The sequence below is a fragment of the Cyanistes caeruleus genome, chromosome 4 (genome assembly GCF_971803275.1).
Source record: "Cyanistes caeruleus chromosome 4, bCyaCae1.hap1.1, whole genome shotgun sequence".
In the NCBI taxonomy this organism is placed as follows: Eukaryota; Metazoa; Chordata; class Aves; order Passeriformes; family Paridae; genus Cyanistes; species Cyanistes caeruleus.
This window is the reverse complement of record NC_141704.1, coordinates 75,980,667-75,996,347: the sequence shown is the minus strand read 5'-3', so window position 1 is coordinate 75,996,347 and position 15,681 is coordinate 75,980,667.

Genomic DNA, 15,681 nt, shown 5'->3' with positions numbered 1-15,681 from the left:
ACAGAAACCTTCCAGTCCTACACTTATAAATACACAATGTTCCTCTGTGCTCAACAGACTCAGTGTGGTGGAACTCTGACTTAGAGAGTTTTAGAGAGGTCTTGATGGATGTTCATGTCTGGCCATGGCAGTGATGGATGCTCGATAACTTAGATTGATTTTTTTTTTTTTTTTTTTTAAGGAGTAGGGGGGCCTTTGGAGAGACTTCTTGACTCTTGGAACAAAACAGAAAAAAAATCATGTTAAAATGCATCTCGGCCCTTATGCCACTTTCATTGAAGCTGATGGTAACCCCCTCTGACTTTACTGGTAACAGGACTGAGCCATTTAAAACACTATTTTCTAATATAAATCTTTTAAGTCTTAAATATTACCATACAGTGGAGCAAAGTCTCAAACGTCATCAGAAAGACTGCTTCTTGTTAGGCTGTTACAATGTGCTGTTTCTGTTCAAATAACATTTACAAATAGGAGAGACAAATACATTTGTAAAAGTTGGAAGTCTGACACTACAGTCGGATGTTTGCAGCTTTTATACATTGTGGTATTTCTGACAATAATTTTAACTCTTTGGTTGCATAAAACAAAGCCCAGATGTTTCTCATCAGCAGAATTTCCTCATCAGGTCTTTTAGCTGAGCCTTACTGGAGTAGAGAGTTTGGTTACGCTCAAATCTAAATTTTCCAATAGTATGGAGGGACTATGTGGGTAGGGGTAGGAAGAGGGACACAGAAGGAGGAAACAGCCTTCTTCTCCACATGTGCCAAGTTCACACCTTTGGGACCTTGGAGAACTGTAATATTCTCATCTTTGGAACTTCTTCCCTCCTTGGCAGTGGTTTTAAAAAGGATTAAGTGAGAGAACAGTAGCAGAAAAAGCCCTCAAAATACTACAGTTTGGGAAGGTCAGGGAGGCTGCCTTCTCCAGATCTATGGAGGCTCCAGGGTTCAGATTGAAATCCTGAGCTGCTGTGATGCTGCTGTCTCCCAGATTTGCCCTAAACCAAGTGATGCTGCTGTCTCCCAGATTTGCCCTAAACCAAGATACCTGCCCAGCACCATGTCTTCTCGCTCAGGAATACAACTTCTGTGGATTAGTTGTTTGTTTTCCCCCAGTGTTAGCTTGGCTGGGTAAGTACAACTGAGCAGTAATTAATGTAGTCATACAGGTCTTACCAGTGATCTCCTCCTAACAGGGGGGGTATTGTCCACATGAAAATTTACCTGTTTTTTTGCCAAATACCGCTACAAGTCTCAGTTTTCTTTCTTTTTCTGGGTGTGTTGTCTCCAACTGTGATGTCTTATAGTAAGCTTTTCAGGGGAGGAACTGTCTTTATAGCATCTTGTGCAGTGGCTCAGGCTTACAATTTACTGGTGATAAGATGCACTCACCTGAAGAAAGACAGAGTGATCTTTTAAATCCATATTTTTAAGTAGATGATGATTAAAAAAGGGGGAAAAAAAGGGGGGGGGATGAGGGTGCATATACATTGTGGTGAGAAGGGAGAATTTTGTTGTCTCTGCACCTTCCTTGTCTCAGGAAATACCTGTGGCTCCTTTTAAGATGCACACAGCCCAAAAATATTTAAATGTTTAAAGGTGTACTGCAAGGGGAATAAAAGCAAAAAAATGTCAAGCTATAAACCCGCTGTAAGCAAATATATCTTTGGTGGACAAAGGCTTTAAACTGTGGTCTTTTCAGAGGGGGAAAAAAATAGAAATACTACCAACAAATTCATTATAAATGTAGAGAAAACAGGATATAGTTCTGCAATGGTACTTGTTTGTTTCATAAAAGTCGAGTAACCTTTCCTTCATGCTTTGGGCCTGATCTTGAAGAACAGCTTAACCAGGTATCTCTGAGGACCATGGTGGTACCACATAGATCAGATCCATGTGTTTGGGTCAACAGTGATCCCAGCTGTTGGAGGATAACTATCAGCAGAAACTCAAACTCCTTTAAGCAATAGCAGAGGAGTGAAAATGCTCTGTAATTATGTTCTGAAAGTGTTTAGTGGTATCTGCCTTTAATCACTGAAAGCAGTTAATTCTCTTTTGGTGCTGATTCAGAGACATGCAAGCAGATTGAAAAACAGCTTCACATCAAAACACTGGCAAAACACAGAGATGGACATGGTGAATACAAGAATAGCTCCTAGGGTTACAGCTCTGCACACAAATGCAAGCATGAAAGTGCCGACATATAAACCAACAGAGCTTGTTGGGCATAGTCTAACTGCACTAGGAAGAATTATAGTAATTATTCTTCAAGTTAGTGCAATATGGCCCATTTTGACTTTAATATCTTCCTTGAAATAACAAGGGATTCTCTCTGTGGTTAGAGTGAGTAGGATGGAAGTAGAGACCTCAGTGGGATTTTTGGGTGAGGAAACTGAGTCTGTACACACACACTGGCATCAGCAGAGTCTCTGTGCCTATTTTGTTGCTATTTTTGTTTAGTTGCTCATCTGACCATGTTTGTGTCCACAGCTGGAACCCCAAAGCACTGTCAAGTAACACATGCAATAGGAGACTGAAAACAATAAACTTTATGTATTACCTATATTTCACCCAATATACCTCTAAGATTCCTCTTTTCATTAGTTCACTGTGGCAAAATCCAATTCTTTAATGTCAGTATTATATTCGATTTTATTGTTGGTTTATGGCAAATTTATTTTGGATTAAACTTACAAGCACAAATACCACCATTTAACAATGATCCTCTGTCTACATTTGTGATACTTTCTAGAGAAGAAAAACATAAAAGATATGGTAAAACTGTTGTCCTCCTGTTTTGATGAAAAATTGCTAGGAATCATAATGTAATTAACTTAATCAAAAAGGCAGTAAAAATCAAGTTCCCAGTTCATGAGTGTTCCCATAGTAAGGCTAAATTGCCTAGAAGTTATACAGTGAAACATTTTCCATTAGGACATTCATAGAATTTTGTATTCAACAGCACCATTTCCTTGAGCCTTTTGCAATCCAGCAAGAGGGGCTGCAGTTGAGAGAGAAGCAGCGAAGTACATAACCAGAAAATTGTGTTCCATCAGTGGGAAAGCTCAGGGAAAGTGATAAAAGTGTTATACATTATATTTTTCTCTGACCAGACTTGAATGCCCAAATGATAGGGTCATTATTTTTTGTGTATCTGAGGAAATAATATTTTTGCTATTTGTAAGTGACTAGTTGTAATTTTTGTTGTAATAGTAAGTACCTATCCAATCAATCTTGATTTTTACATCTCTTTTAGTCTCTTGAACAGATAGGTTTACAAGAAAAGTCCCATTTGTTTAGAATCGTGTGATGATTTAGATTGTAAGGGACTTTGGAGGTCACCTGGTCCAACCTCCTACTCAAAGCAGACCTAGACTAGATGAGCCCTCCCTCCCTCCCTCCCTCCCTTCCGCCACTTCCTCCCTCCCTCCCTCCCTTCACTTCCTTCCGCCACTTCCTCCCTCCCTCCCTCCCTTCACTTCCTTCCGCCACTCCCTCCCTCCCTCCCTCCCTCCCTCCCTCCCTCCCTCCCTCCCTCCCTCCCTCCCTCCCTCCCTCCCTCCCTCCCTCCCTCCCTCCCTCCCTCCCTCCCTCCCTCCCTCCCTCCCTCCGCCACTTCCTTCCTTCCTTCCTTCCTTCCTTCCTTCCTTCCTTCCTTCCTTCCTTCCTTCCTTCCTTCCTTCCTTCCTTCCTTCCTTCCTTCCTTCCTTCCTTCCTTCCTTCCTTCCTTCCTTCCTTCCTTCCTTCCTTCCTTCCTTCCTTCCGCCACTTCCGCCACTTCCGCCACTTCCGCCACTTCCGCCACTTCCGCCACTTCCGCCACTTCCTTCCTTCCTTCCTTCCTTCCTTCCTTCCTTCCTTCCTTCCTTCCTTCCTTCCTTCCTTCCTTCCTTCCTTCCTTCCTTCCTTCCTTCCTTCCTTCCTTCCTTCCTTCCTTCCTTCACTTCCTTCCGCCACTTCCTTCCTTCCGCCACTTCCTTCCGCCACTTCCTTCCGCCACTTCCTTCCGCCACTTCCTTCCGCCACTTCCTTCCGCCACTTCCTTCCGCCACTTCCTTCCTTCCGCCACTTCCTTCCTTCCGCCACTTCCTTCCTTCCGCCACTTCCTTCCGCCACTTCCTTCCGCCACTTCCGCCACTTCCTTCCTTCCGCCACTTCCTTCCGCCACTTCCTTCCTTCCTTCCTTCCTTCCTTCCTTCCTTCCTTCCTTCCTTCCTTCCTTCCTTCCTTCCTTCCTTCCTTCCTTCCTTCCTTCCTTCCTTCCTTCCTTCCTTCCTTCCTTCCTTCCTTCCTTCCTTCCTTCCTTCCTTCCTTCCTTCCTTCCTTCCTTCCTTCCTTCCTTCCTTCCTTCCTTCCTTCCTTCCTTCCTTCCGCCACTTCCTTCCGCCACTTCCTTCCTTCCTTCCTTCCTTCCTTCCTTCCTTCCTTCCTTCCTTCCTTCCTTCCTTCCTTCCTTCCTTCCTTCCTTCCTTCCTTCCTTCCTTCCTTCCTTCCTTCCTTCCTTCCTTCCTTCCTTCCTTCCTTCCTTCCTTCCTTCCTTCCTTCCTTCCTTCCTTCCTTCCTTCCTTCCTTCCTTCCTTCCTTCCTTCCTTCCTTCCTTCCTTCCTTCCTTCCTTCCTTCCGCCACTTCCTTCCGCCACTTCCTTCCTTCCGCCACTTCCTTCCTTCCTTCCTTCCGCCACTTCCTTCCTTCCTTCCTTCCGCCACTTCCTTCCTTCCTTCCTTCCTTCCTTCCGCCACTTCCTTCCTTCCTTCCTTCCGCCACTTCCTTCCTTCCTTCCGCCACTTCCTTCCTTCCTTCCTTCCTTCCGCCACTTCCTTCCTTCCTTCCGCCACTTCCTTCCTTCCTTCCTTCCTTCCTTCCTTCCTTCCTTCCTTCCTTCCTTCCTTCCTTCCTTCCTTCCTTCCTTCCTTCCTTCCTTCCTTCCTTCCTTCCTTCCTTCCTTCCTTCCTTCCTTCCTTCCTTCCTTCCTTCCGCCACTTCCTTCCTTCCGCCCCTTCCTTCCTTCCTTCCTTCCTTCCTTCCTTCCTTCCTTCCTTCCTTCCTTCCTTCCTTCCTTCCTTCCTTCCGCCACTTCCGCCACTTCCGCCACTTCCGCCACTTCCGCCACTTACTTCCTTCCTTCCTTCCTTCCTTCCTTCCTTCCTTCCTTCCTTCCTTCCTTCCTTCCTTCCTTCCTTCCTTCCTTCCTTCCTTCCTTCCTTCCTTCCTTCCTTCCTTCCTTCCTTCCTTCCTTCCTTCCTTCCTTCCTTCCTTCCTTCCTTCCTTCCTTCCTTCCTTCCTTCCTTCCTTCCTTCCGCCACTTCCGCCACTTCCGCCACTTCCTTCCGCCACTTCCTTCCTTCCGCCACTTCCTTCCTTCCTTCCTTCCTTCCTTCCTTCCTTCCTTCCTTCCTTCCTTCCTTCCTTCCTTCCTTCCTTCCTTCCTTCCTTCCTTCCTTCCTTCCTTCCTTCCTTCCTTCCTTCCTTCCTTCCTTCCTTCCTTCCTTCCTTCCTTCCTTCCTTCCTTCCTTCCTTCCTTCCTTCCTTCCTTCCGCCACTTCCTTCCTTCCGCCACTTCCTTCCGCCACTTCCTTCCGCCACTTCCTTCCGCCACTTCCTTCCGCCACTTCCTTCCTTCCTTCCTTCCTTCCTTCCTTCCTTCCTTCCTTCCTTCCTTCCTTCCTTCCTTCCTTCCTTCCTTCCTTCCTTCCTTCCTTCCTTCCTTCCTTCCTTCCTTCCTTCCTTCCTTCCTTCCTTCCTTCCTTCCTTCCTTCCTTCCTTCCTTCCTTCCTTCCTTCCTTCCTTCCTTCCTTCCTTCCCTTCCGCCACTTCCTTCCGCCACTTCCTTCCGCCACTTCCTTCCGCCACTTCCTTCCGCCACTTCCTTCCTTCCTTCCTTCCTTCCTTCCTTCCTTCCTTCCTTCCTTCCTTCCTTCCTTCCTTCCTTCCTTCCTTCCTTCCTTCCTTCCTTCCTTCCTTCCTTCCTTCCTTCCTTCCTTCCTTCCTTCCTTCCTTCCTTCCGCACTTCCTTCCGCCACTTCCTTCCGCCACTTCCTTCCGCCACTTCCTTCCGCCACTTCCTTCCGCCACTTCCTTCCGCCACTTCCTTCCGCCACTTCCTTCCGCCACTTCCTTCCTTCCTTCCTTCCTTCCTTCCTTCCGCCACTTCCTTCCTTCCGCCACTTCCTTCCTTCCGCCACTTCCTTCCTTCCGCCACTTCCTTCCGCCACTTCCTTCCTTCCTTCCTTCCTTCCTTCCTTCCTTCCTTCCTTCCTTCCTTCCTTCCTTCCTTCCTTCCTTCCTTCCTTCCTTCCTTCCTTCCTTCCTTCCTTCCTTCCTTCCTTCCTTCCTTCCTTCCTTCCTTCCGCCACTTCCTTCCGCCACTTCCTTCCGCCACTTCCTTCCGCCACTTCCTTCCGCCACTTCCTTCCGCCACTTCCTTCCGCCACTTCCTTCCGCCACTTCCTTCCTTCCTTCCTTCCTTCCGCCACTTCCTTCCGCCACTTCCTTCCGCCACTTCCTTCCGCCACTTCCTTCCGCCACTTCCTTCCGCCACTTCCTTCCGCCACTTCCTTCCTTCCTTCCTTCCTTCCTTCCTTCCTTCCTTCCTTCCTTCCTTCCTTCCTTCCTTCCTTCCTTCCTTCCTTCCTTCCTTCCTTCCTTCCTTCCTTCCTTCCTTCCTTCCTTCCTTCCTTCCTTCCTTCCTTCCTTCCTTCCTTCCTTCCGCCACTTCCTTCCTTCCTTCCGCCACTTCCTTCCGCCACTTCCTTCCGCCACTTCCTTCCGCCACTTCCTTCCTTCCGCCACTTCCTTCCGCCACTTCCTTCCGCCACTTCCTTCCGCCACTTCCTTCCTTCCGCCACTTCCTTCCGCCACTTCCTTCCTTCCGCCACTTCCTTCCTTCCGCCACTTCCGCCACTCCCGCCACTTCCGCCACTTCCCTCCGCCACTTCCTTCCGCCACTTCCTTCCGCCACTTCCTTCCTTCCGCCACTTCCTTCCTTCCGCCACTTCCTTCCTTCCTTCCGCCACTTCCTTCCTTCCTTCCTTCCGCCACTTCCTTCCGCCACTTCCTTCCGCCACTTCCTTCCTTCCGCCACTTCCTTCCGCCACTTCCTTCCGCCACTTCCTTCCGCCACTTCCTTCCTTCCGCCACTTCCTTCCTTCCGCCACTTCCTTCCGCCACTTCCTTCCGCCACTTCCTTCCGCCACTTCCTTCCTTCCGCCACTTCCTTCCTTCCGCCACTTCCTTCCTTCCGCCACTTCCGCCACTCCCGCCACTTCCGCCACTTCCCTCCGCCACTTCCTTCCGCCACTTCCTTCCGCCACTTCCTTCCTTCCGCCACTTCCACCACTTCCTTCCTTCTGCCACTTCCTTCCGCCACTTCCGCCACTTCCTTCCGCCACTTCCTTCCGCCACTTCCTTCCGCCACTTCCTTCCTTCCTTCCGCCACTTCCTTCCGCCACTTCCGCCACTTCCTTCTGCCACTTCCTTCCTTCCTTCCGCCACTTCCTTCTCTTTCTTTCCTTCCTTCTCCTTCTTTCCTTCCTTTCCTTCCTTCTCTTTCTTTCCTTCCTTTCCTTCCTTTCTTTCTCTCTCACTCTTTCTAACTTTCTTCTTTTATTTTTTTTAATAATTTCATTAGAGGTATTTTGTGGCAATAGTTCTCACTAAAGAGCTTGTTCTAGACCACTTTCCATTTACTAAATTTCCTTTTTTTGTTATCTCTGCTATGAACATACCCTGTAGCTACCTTTCAAATCAACAATCCCTGTTCATAATTTCTTTTAGTCTTGCCTCTTGCATTGACAATGGAAAAGAACAGAGACTAATCTGAGTATCTAGGGTGAAATGCAGTTTGGAAAATGTTCCTTCTCCCATGTTAAAAGGATTATAAAACCATATTCTGAAGTATCACCATACTTCAAGATTATTGCTTTGAATCTAAAGGTAATTAAACCATTCTTATGTTTTTAGGCCCAGAAGAAAATTACTTTGTTTTCTATATATTTCTAGAGATGATGACCTGCTGATTTATGATTCTTCTTAAATTATAGGAGAGCTGAACAAAGAATGAAACCTGAAGGCCTGGATTTACTCTCAGCTGTTCTGGTATAATTGAAACTCAACTTCTCCAGTGTTGATGAATTTATTCCAGTTCTACACTGCTGTGACCAAAGCAGATTTTATTGTATAGTTTGCATGAAAGTATTGGACCAATTTCATGTGTTCTTAGATAATGCACTTTCTCTTATTTGGTCTATAGTATCTCTTTCTTACTCTTTCCCTATTTTATAATTTTTAAAAATTGTTTCTTTTCAATAGAAAATGCCAAACTCTACCTGAAAAACTGCATTACACACACAGGCTTGCAAACTGTTGTTTTTTAAAGGGAAGCTCTTTGCAAACTATGAAACTTGGGAAGGATCCTGTGGGGGATTTGGCCATGTTTAGAAACCATCCAGGGTAGCTATGACAACTTCATATCCAGGGGCCAAGATTGTGTCCACATTCTAAATATCTGACACTAGCCAAGATCCTTATCCAATGTGAAGAGGAAACTGTAAAACTATAATTGCCTAAAACAATCTTTAAAGAGAGCATTGCTGGTTCTTAAGATTTTTTGGCATCTTAAATACAGCTTCTTCTTAAGAGGTCTAAAACAGGAAACTCATGAAAGGAAAGAAAATAGTGTAATTAATAAGGTATCTATAACTCTGGAAAAACAGGTTTCCAGCTACATCCCTTCTTTGTTATTTGCTGTGATTTCTTAATGAACATTCAGTTAAATTAACTTGGAGTGTTCTGTAAGCCTCTGAAATATATCAGTATCATTTGCTTTGGTTTATATTTTAAGTGGGAGTGGTATCCCATCTGGGTTTCAGCTCCCTCTAATCTGGATCAGGTGGGATTAATGCTAAATGCAGTTGAGGAATTAGCACTGAGGGATGCTGATTGTAGCAAAAGTGGCTGGTCAAGGTTTATTCGATCACCTGGTCCTGGAAGTTCAGATGCTGACTGTAGTTTTTTGGTATTACATGTGGAAATAAAGCTTCTAAGTGATAAAAATCTGCATTTCAATGCAATGAATATGTTGGCTACAGCACCTGCAGCCTGTTCTTTTTGGTATAAGCCAGGCTCTGTGATACTCTCTTAATTATTGGTTGTTAATATAGTTTCTGCTTCCTGTCTCTGCACAGCTGTGGTTTTTTTACATCCTGCCTGTACTTGATCCCTTTCTATTTTTCTGAATGTGGAAGGTTTCTGCAAGACAGGTTTTGCTAAAGTAAGACAGTCCTGGAAAATGCATTACTAAATGTACTGATCTAAAAAAACGGGTAAATAAATGGTGTTTTGGTTTTGTCAGCCAGGATAAGGTTTTGTATATTGGTTCAGGTAGAATCAAACTCAAACATTTTAATAACAGCACATTAACATAACTGTCTTTGGTAAAATATTTCTGGCTACTTTTAATGAAAGTAAAAAGAAACTGATATATATGGATAAATAGGAGCAGATTGTAATTTTCATCATTCTTCCTTTCCCCTCTCCTTTTACTAGCAGCCCAGTGAGGGAGAACTAAAAGACAAAAACTCCTCTTAAGAGAATTTGGAATGAAAACTGCAAAATAGATATCCAAACTTATAACTTAACCTTTGCCCTGTGGGGCATGCTCATGAATGCTCTTCGTCTATTTGATTAGTAAAGCCAAATTATTTTCATCACTGAAAAAAAAAAATGTTCAGATGTGTTTGCCAGGTTTTACATGAGTTAAGGGCTGCTTTGATTTGTGAAAACTGCATTTTTTGTGAATACACTTTTATTCAGAAAAAGCTCTCCATCGTGATAATGGTTATCTGCAAGTCAGTGTTAACTTGGCAGCCTTCATGGTTTGGCAGCAGATTTTAGCTTTACATAACACTGAGTTATTATTAATGTACCATATTGCAGCTTTTATGAAGGAATCTAGTTTTCAAATGTTGGGGTTTTTTTTAAGTCAGGAAATGCAATGCATAGGCTTTTTACAGGCATATGACTTTATACTCCACGTATCTTGTACATTTCATTATATGTCATTTAAAATACAAATCAGGTCAATGCACATATCTAGTAATCAAAGATACCTATTATACCACTTGAATACAAAGAGTCTCATTTTACATTTCAAGATCTTTTTCATTCTCCACATTTATAAAATGCCCAGTGTTAATATTGCACTGGCATATTGTTAATATTGTATTGGGGGTTTTTTATATTTGACACAAGACTGAGGATGTCTGACTGATCTTGATTAAAGGTATCTGTCATATCAGAGACAGAATTTCTCTCACTAAAGATTCTTTGTTTTTAAATCCAGTGAATCAGAAAAGATACCTGTAAAAGGCTGAAAGATTTTTAAGGATAGTGAAGGATGCTCTCAGTGACAACAGTTCATACAGAGTAAGATCTCCAGCTTACATTATTGTTTCATGGAGCTTCATACAAAGAGGGTATTTTTGTTTAGCAAGGCTAATCTGATCCTATAGCAAAAAGATACACAATATCAACAAGTATACAGCTAATCTGGAATAAATGCTTGATGTCTTGATTCCTTTCTAAATGGATATTAATTCTGTGTAACTTTCCTGTCCCTGTACTGGAATTAAAAGTAGGACATCTGTAAGCCCAGTAATTAAACCCCTATTAAAAAACAAAACAAAACAAAACAACTTTGCATGGCAGTGGTCCTACTTCTGTTTTCCAAAGCTGAAGCTGATTTTATTCTAATGTATATCACAATCCCATGTCTTTCACATACCAGCAGTAACAAGAAAATTTACCAATTGCCTGGTTAGTGCAGAAATAAAATGCTTCTGTCACAGGAAAACTCATAAACATTTCTGACATTCCTGTGATCCATGAGCATTATCAGTTTTCCCACCTCCTTTTTTTGAGGACACAAATTAAGTTGTTTTTGTACTTTGTTGAGGGACAAGACAGCTTATTGCTACATGCAGAGGTAACAGAGCTTTTTAGATCAGAAATATTTCTTACAGGCCTACATTAGAAAATTCTGCTCACACGCTGATGTTAGCCTGGATCTGAAAATAAAATAAGTCCCACCTGCCCCATGGAGCTCAGCCAACAAAGTTCCTGGTATGGACACAGCTGTGCTGCCAGGAAAAGGCTGCAGCCAGATTAACCTATTGGGTTTAGAGCCTGGTGTAACTACAATGGCGTAAATTCTCTTTCAGCTGACAAACATTTGACGTCTGCTGCAGAGCTCTGCTGTTGTGGCTCTGTAATGCTCAAAGGGACTGTGCCTGCAGCCACAGCCCTGGGGTGAGAGCAAAGGGGAGACAAAGATACTGAGAGTCATTGCTAGTAGGTGTCCCTTTGGACTGTGGGAGCCCCTTTAAAAACTTCCTACTCCATAAATCCATTTTTCCCTGCTGGAAGATACATTTCCTGTGTGTGCCAGTTTCCACTGGGTGCAGGAACATCTGATGATGTGACTAGATTGTCTTTGCCTCAGAAACACCAAGCATTTGCCTTTGCACTGGCAGATAAATGCTAAAGAATCTGAACCTGGAGGATTGCTCTGTGTAGTAGAAAGGAGCTGGGTGTTCAGGCAGATCCTAGTGGTACTGTAAATGCCTCTAGTCCTCAGCAGATACTACAGTAAGAACTCTCTGCCTGCTTCAGTCACAGCAAGAGGACTGCACAAAACCATAACCCAGCACTATATCAGGTTCAAAGTGTTTCCTCTGTCATCACATGCATCTGCCTTGGGTTATCAGAAAACCACAGAGAATTACAGCAGTGAGGAAATATTCCAAGGTCAGCCCAGGATCAGTCTGAGTAACAGGTGATGTCTGTGTTTTTACTAAGCTTTCTGGCTCTGATACCTCTTGATATAGGAATGGTTGAGTTCATGGGGGCCAGCAGCTTCAGGACTCTTTAGTGTATGTGGGCTTGTTTGATTACTTTCTTCCTCAGATGAATGTGAGAAAGCTTGGAAGGGTTGCAGCAGTGGCAGACAAAGAAACATCACTGATGGTCTTTGACCGAAATTAACTGCCCAAAGCCCTTTAGCATGGAAAAAATATCTCTGGACAATGACACAATAGGAGTTAGTGGAGTGAAGAAGGTGAAGAGGGAGTGATTGTTCACTTTTTTCTGCAGTATGAGACATAGAGGGTATCAAATAGAGTTTAAATTACTCAATACTTGGAAAATATCTCTGGTTCACAAGTAAAGGTGTTTGAAGGCTGGGTGAGACAAGTACCAGAGCACTGATCTTAAACACTTGGCCTTTGTATGGCAACTGTTTCTGCTGTTATTTTCCCCTCATCAGAAAATAAAAACCTAAATGCCCTCCTTCTCTGCTCCATTTTCAGCTGCTCTAAAAGAAGGAGGCAAGGTTCCAGGTAGGGAGGATACTAAGAAGGGGAAAAGGGGAGGACTGCTTCCAGAATTCTGGAGGAACTGTAGCTGTAGTCCAGCACATGTGGAGTCTACATGCACCCGTTTTCTCTTGTAATGAAATATTAAAAGTATTTTTGGTTGAATATTAGGAACTAGTCATGCTAATTATTGTTATCAAGCAGATTTGATAAGGTGGCTATTAAAAATCCATATAAATTTGAAGTTCTGACATGACTGAAATGAAAGTCTTAGTGAGTCAAACACAGTAATTTTGACAAACTGTATGCTATAGCAAGCTTCCAGTTTCCCATTACAATTGAAGAAAAACAATTAAAACAATCCCTGTCTCAGAACTTCTAAATTAACCTTCAGAAAAATCAGTTGCTTCAAAACAATATCCAAATCATAAGATACAGCAATCAAACAGAATATTTTAGTGATTCTCTTATAGGGAACAACCTGTTTGTTGGCCAGAGACTGACAGGCCAGCAAATGTGCCTTTCCCTCACACTGGTGTTTGGAAATGGGCAGGGAACATGGTGTAAGGCCTGCTGCTTTCCTACCATGGAGGGAATGGTCTAGCACCAGTCTGAAGACAACAGCACATCCTAGAAGCTCAGAGATGGAAGAATGAGCCACAACAGAACGTGAAACAGTTTTCCAAACTGAAAAAGCTTTTACCCCAAGTAATTTTCATCCACATATTTCAGAACATGTCAGACAATTGATTAGCAATCTGTTGCTGAAGTGATGTATTTATCTGATGCATGGTTTCACTTAGCAGCTACAACACATACAGCAAAGAGTTGAAAAAAATGAATTGGAACTCTATACAACATTTTTTATTCAAAACAGATGTATTACTTGGTATATGTTTAACATTTTCCTCATAATCCCAACTTGATCCTTAACCATCATGCATTAGAATGTTGCTTTTAAAGAAGATGAAAATGGGCTGCTAAAATGCTGCCCATATAATCTGAATTATTTTCAGCCCTGCTGTTAAAGCTTAGAGATAAAATTCTCTTTTGAACTCAGGTTGAAGGCACTGTGTTTGATATATTGGTATAATTCCTGTAATATAAATACTCATAAATTAAGTTAGTGGTATGGTATGATTTCCTGTAATCTGTTTCCAGAATCAATATTTTATTGAATGAACTTCTTATTTTAACTTCTCACTTACTGACCCAGTGGTGCAGCTGTAATGTGTGCTTGATCACTCAAACTCCTTTATTTTTTTTAAAACAGACCTGACTCTGCAGCAGTGTAGATAGTAATAGTGTATAGAAAGAACTTGAAAATAACACTATCATGCCCTAATGTAGAGACTCCCATCTTAACATCCTGTAGTAATTTAGAAAATGGCTATGTAATGTTACCCCCATTCTATGGGCAGGAAGACTGAAACCATGATTATTTCCTTCTTAAAGGATGCTTAACTTTAAGCACCTCCTAATGTATTTACTCTTCTAAATGTGGATTTTATTTCTGAAAAATCCTTTATACACAGCAATTGTCATTTAGTTAACTGCCCAAGATTTATTGCAAGCTTCTGCCAGTGAGTGAGTGACCTCATGCACAGCAAAAGATTGTTTATTCTGAGCAGGTAGAATTATCTCACCTTTTGGGAATGTGCTAATGAAGATGCTCAGCAGTAGCTTTGGTGGCTGGGGTCCATTGGCACATGATAGCTCAGCCTTCTGCTAGAGGCTTTAGCCCTCATGACTTCCTGAACAAGCCAAACTCCAAACAGTGGGATTGCCATGTGCTGCTCTGGTTTTAGCCTCTTTCATTTTGCATTACAGTAGCAATGAATTATTTATTATTAGTAATCATATTAGGAGGGTTAACCCTTTTGCTGTATATTCTCCCCAGCAGGCAGTCTTTGATCTGCTTCTGAGGCAGAGGTAGTGACAAAGACAGATGGCAATTTGAAATTGTTCCCTTGGTTGACTTTTGACAAAACTATGATTGCAGAGAAGTTGATTTGTGTGCTTTCTTCCCCTCACTTGTAAGTAATTATGCAATTCCCATATAACTCTCCCTAAGTCAACTGTTTCCTGGAGGCATCTGTCCTTCCTGAGTAAAACCCAAAGAGAGATCAGCTTTCTGGTTAAAAATACAGAGAGGAAGAAACAATGGCATGCAATTCAGGAACATTTTAGAGGTTGGCTAAAGTAAAATACCATAAAAATTGAAAACCTTACAGTGAACAGTTGAAAAAAGCAACGAAAAATATTCAGTGTTTTTGAGCCTTATGCTTTTACACTTGATGGTTTTCTGCATATCCTGTGAAAGAAACCTTGTTCTGAAAGCAGAATTGCAGCTTTCATCACTTAACAATTCCTGAGAGTAGAGAGAAGCTGGAAATATGAAATCTAACATCAGAAAAAAGAGAGTATAAAAAGATCCCAACACCTTTAAAAAAAAATAATCTCAAAGTTTCAAATATTATTTTTTCTTCCAGAAAACACTGTGATTTTTGTAAATTCTTAGGATTAGAAATAGTGAAATACTTATCTTTAATAAAATTAACTATTTATTTAATAAATTCATATTTGGCATATTTAGATAAAGTAGCGATACCTCAATCAGCTCTGTAGCAATGCATAGTTCCTGTGCTGTATCTTTTTCAGGAACACAAAAATTACCAGTAATCAGCATCATTCCACACAGACCTTCAGGTACTCCAGGTCTCTTGGGAGCTTTGTGTTGCTGCAGCAAAACCTGTTGCTGCATCTCTGAGCTGCAGAGCCAATGATTTTATGATCTTCTCTTCAAACAGATCCTCACTCCCTTTTTTCTTTGCCGTTGCTTGTTCTGTGTCTGTGCTTTATAAGCTACACAGCATTTAAGCGTGCATTGATCCCACTGTGGGTTTTGGGGGCGGAGGGGGGAATGCAGTGGAAGTAATAACAGAAAAATTGCTCTTTCTGTGGTGGCCAGAACAACTCTATTAGACTAAGCTGCTTTTTTTAATCAGTATTTTAAAAGTGTCTTCTGATGTGGTAGAAACTGTTAAATAGATGTAGTTCAAGAAACTGGAGGGTATGTGAAAGCATATAATATAAAAGGAAAACTGGATTGTTTCATAGCTAGGGCTTCTGTACCTAAAATATCTCTACAGATTACATTTCCAGTTTCTTTCTTCTCAGACGTTTTGTTTCAGATGGGCAAACTGAGGATGAACAAAGGTGAAGTTGAAGCCTTCATATAAGCAGCCTGAATACTCTGACTTGCACATTCTGGTCTGTAGGTTTATTGGTGGATAATGCTGCCATAAAACTC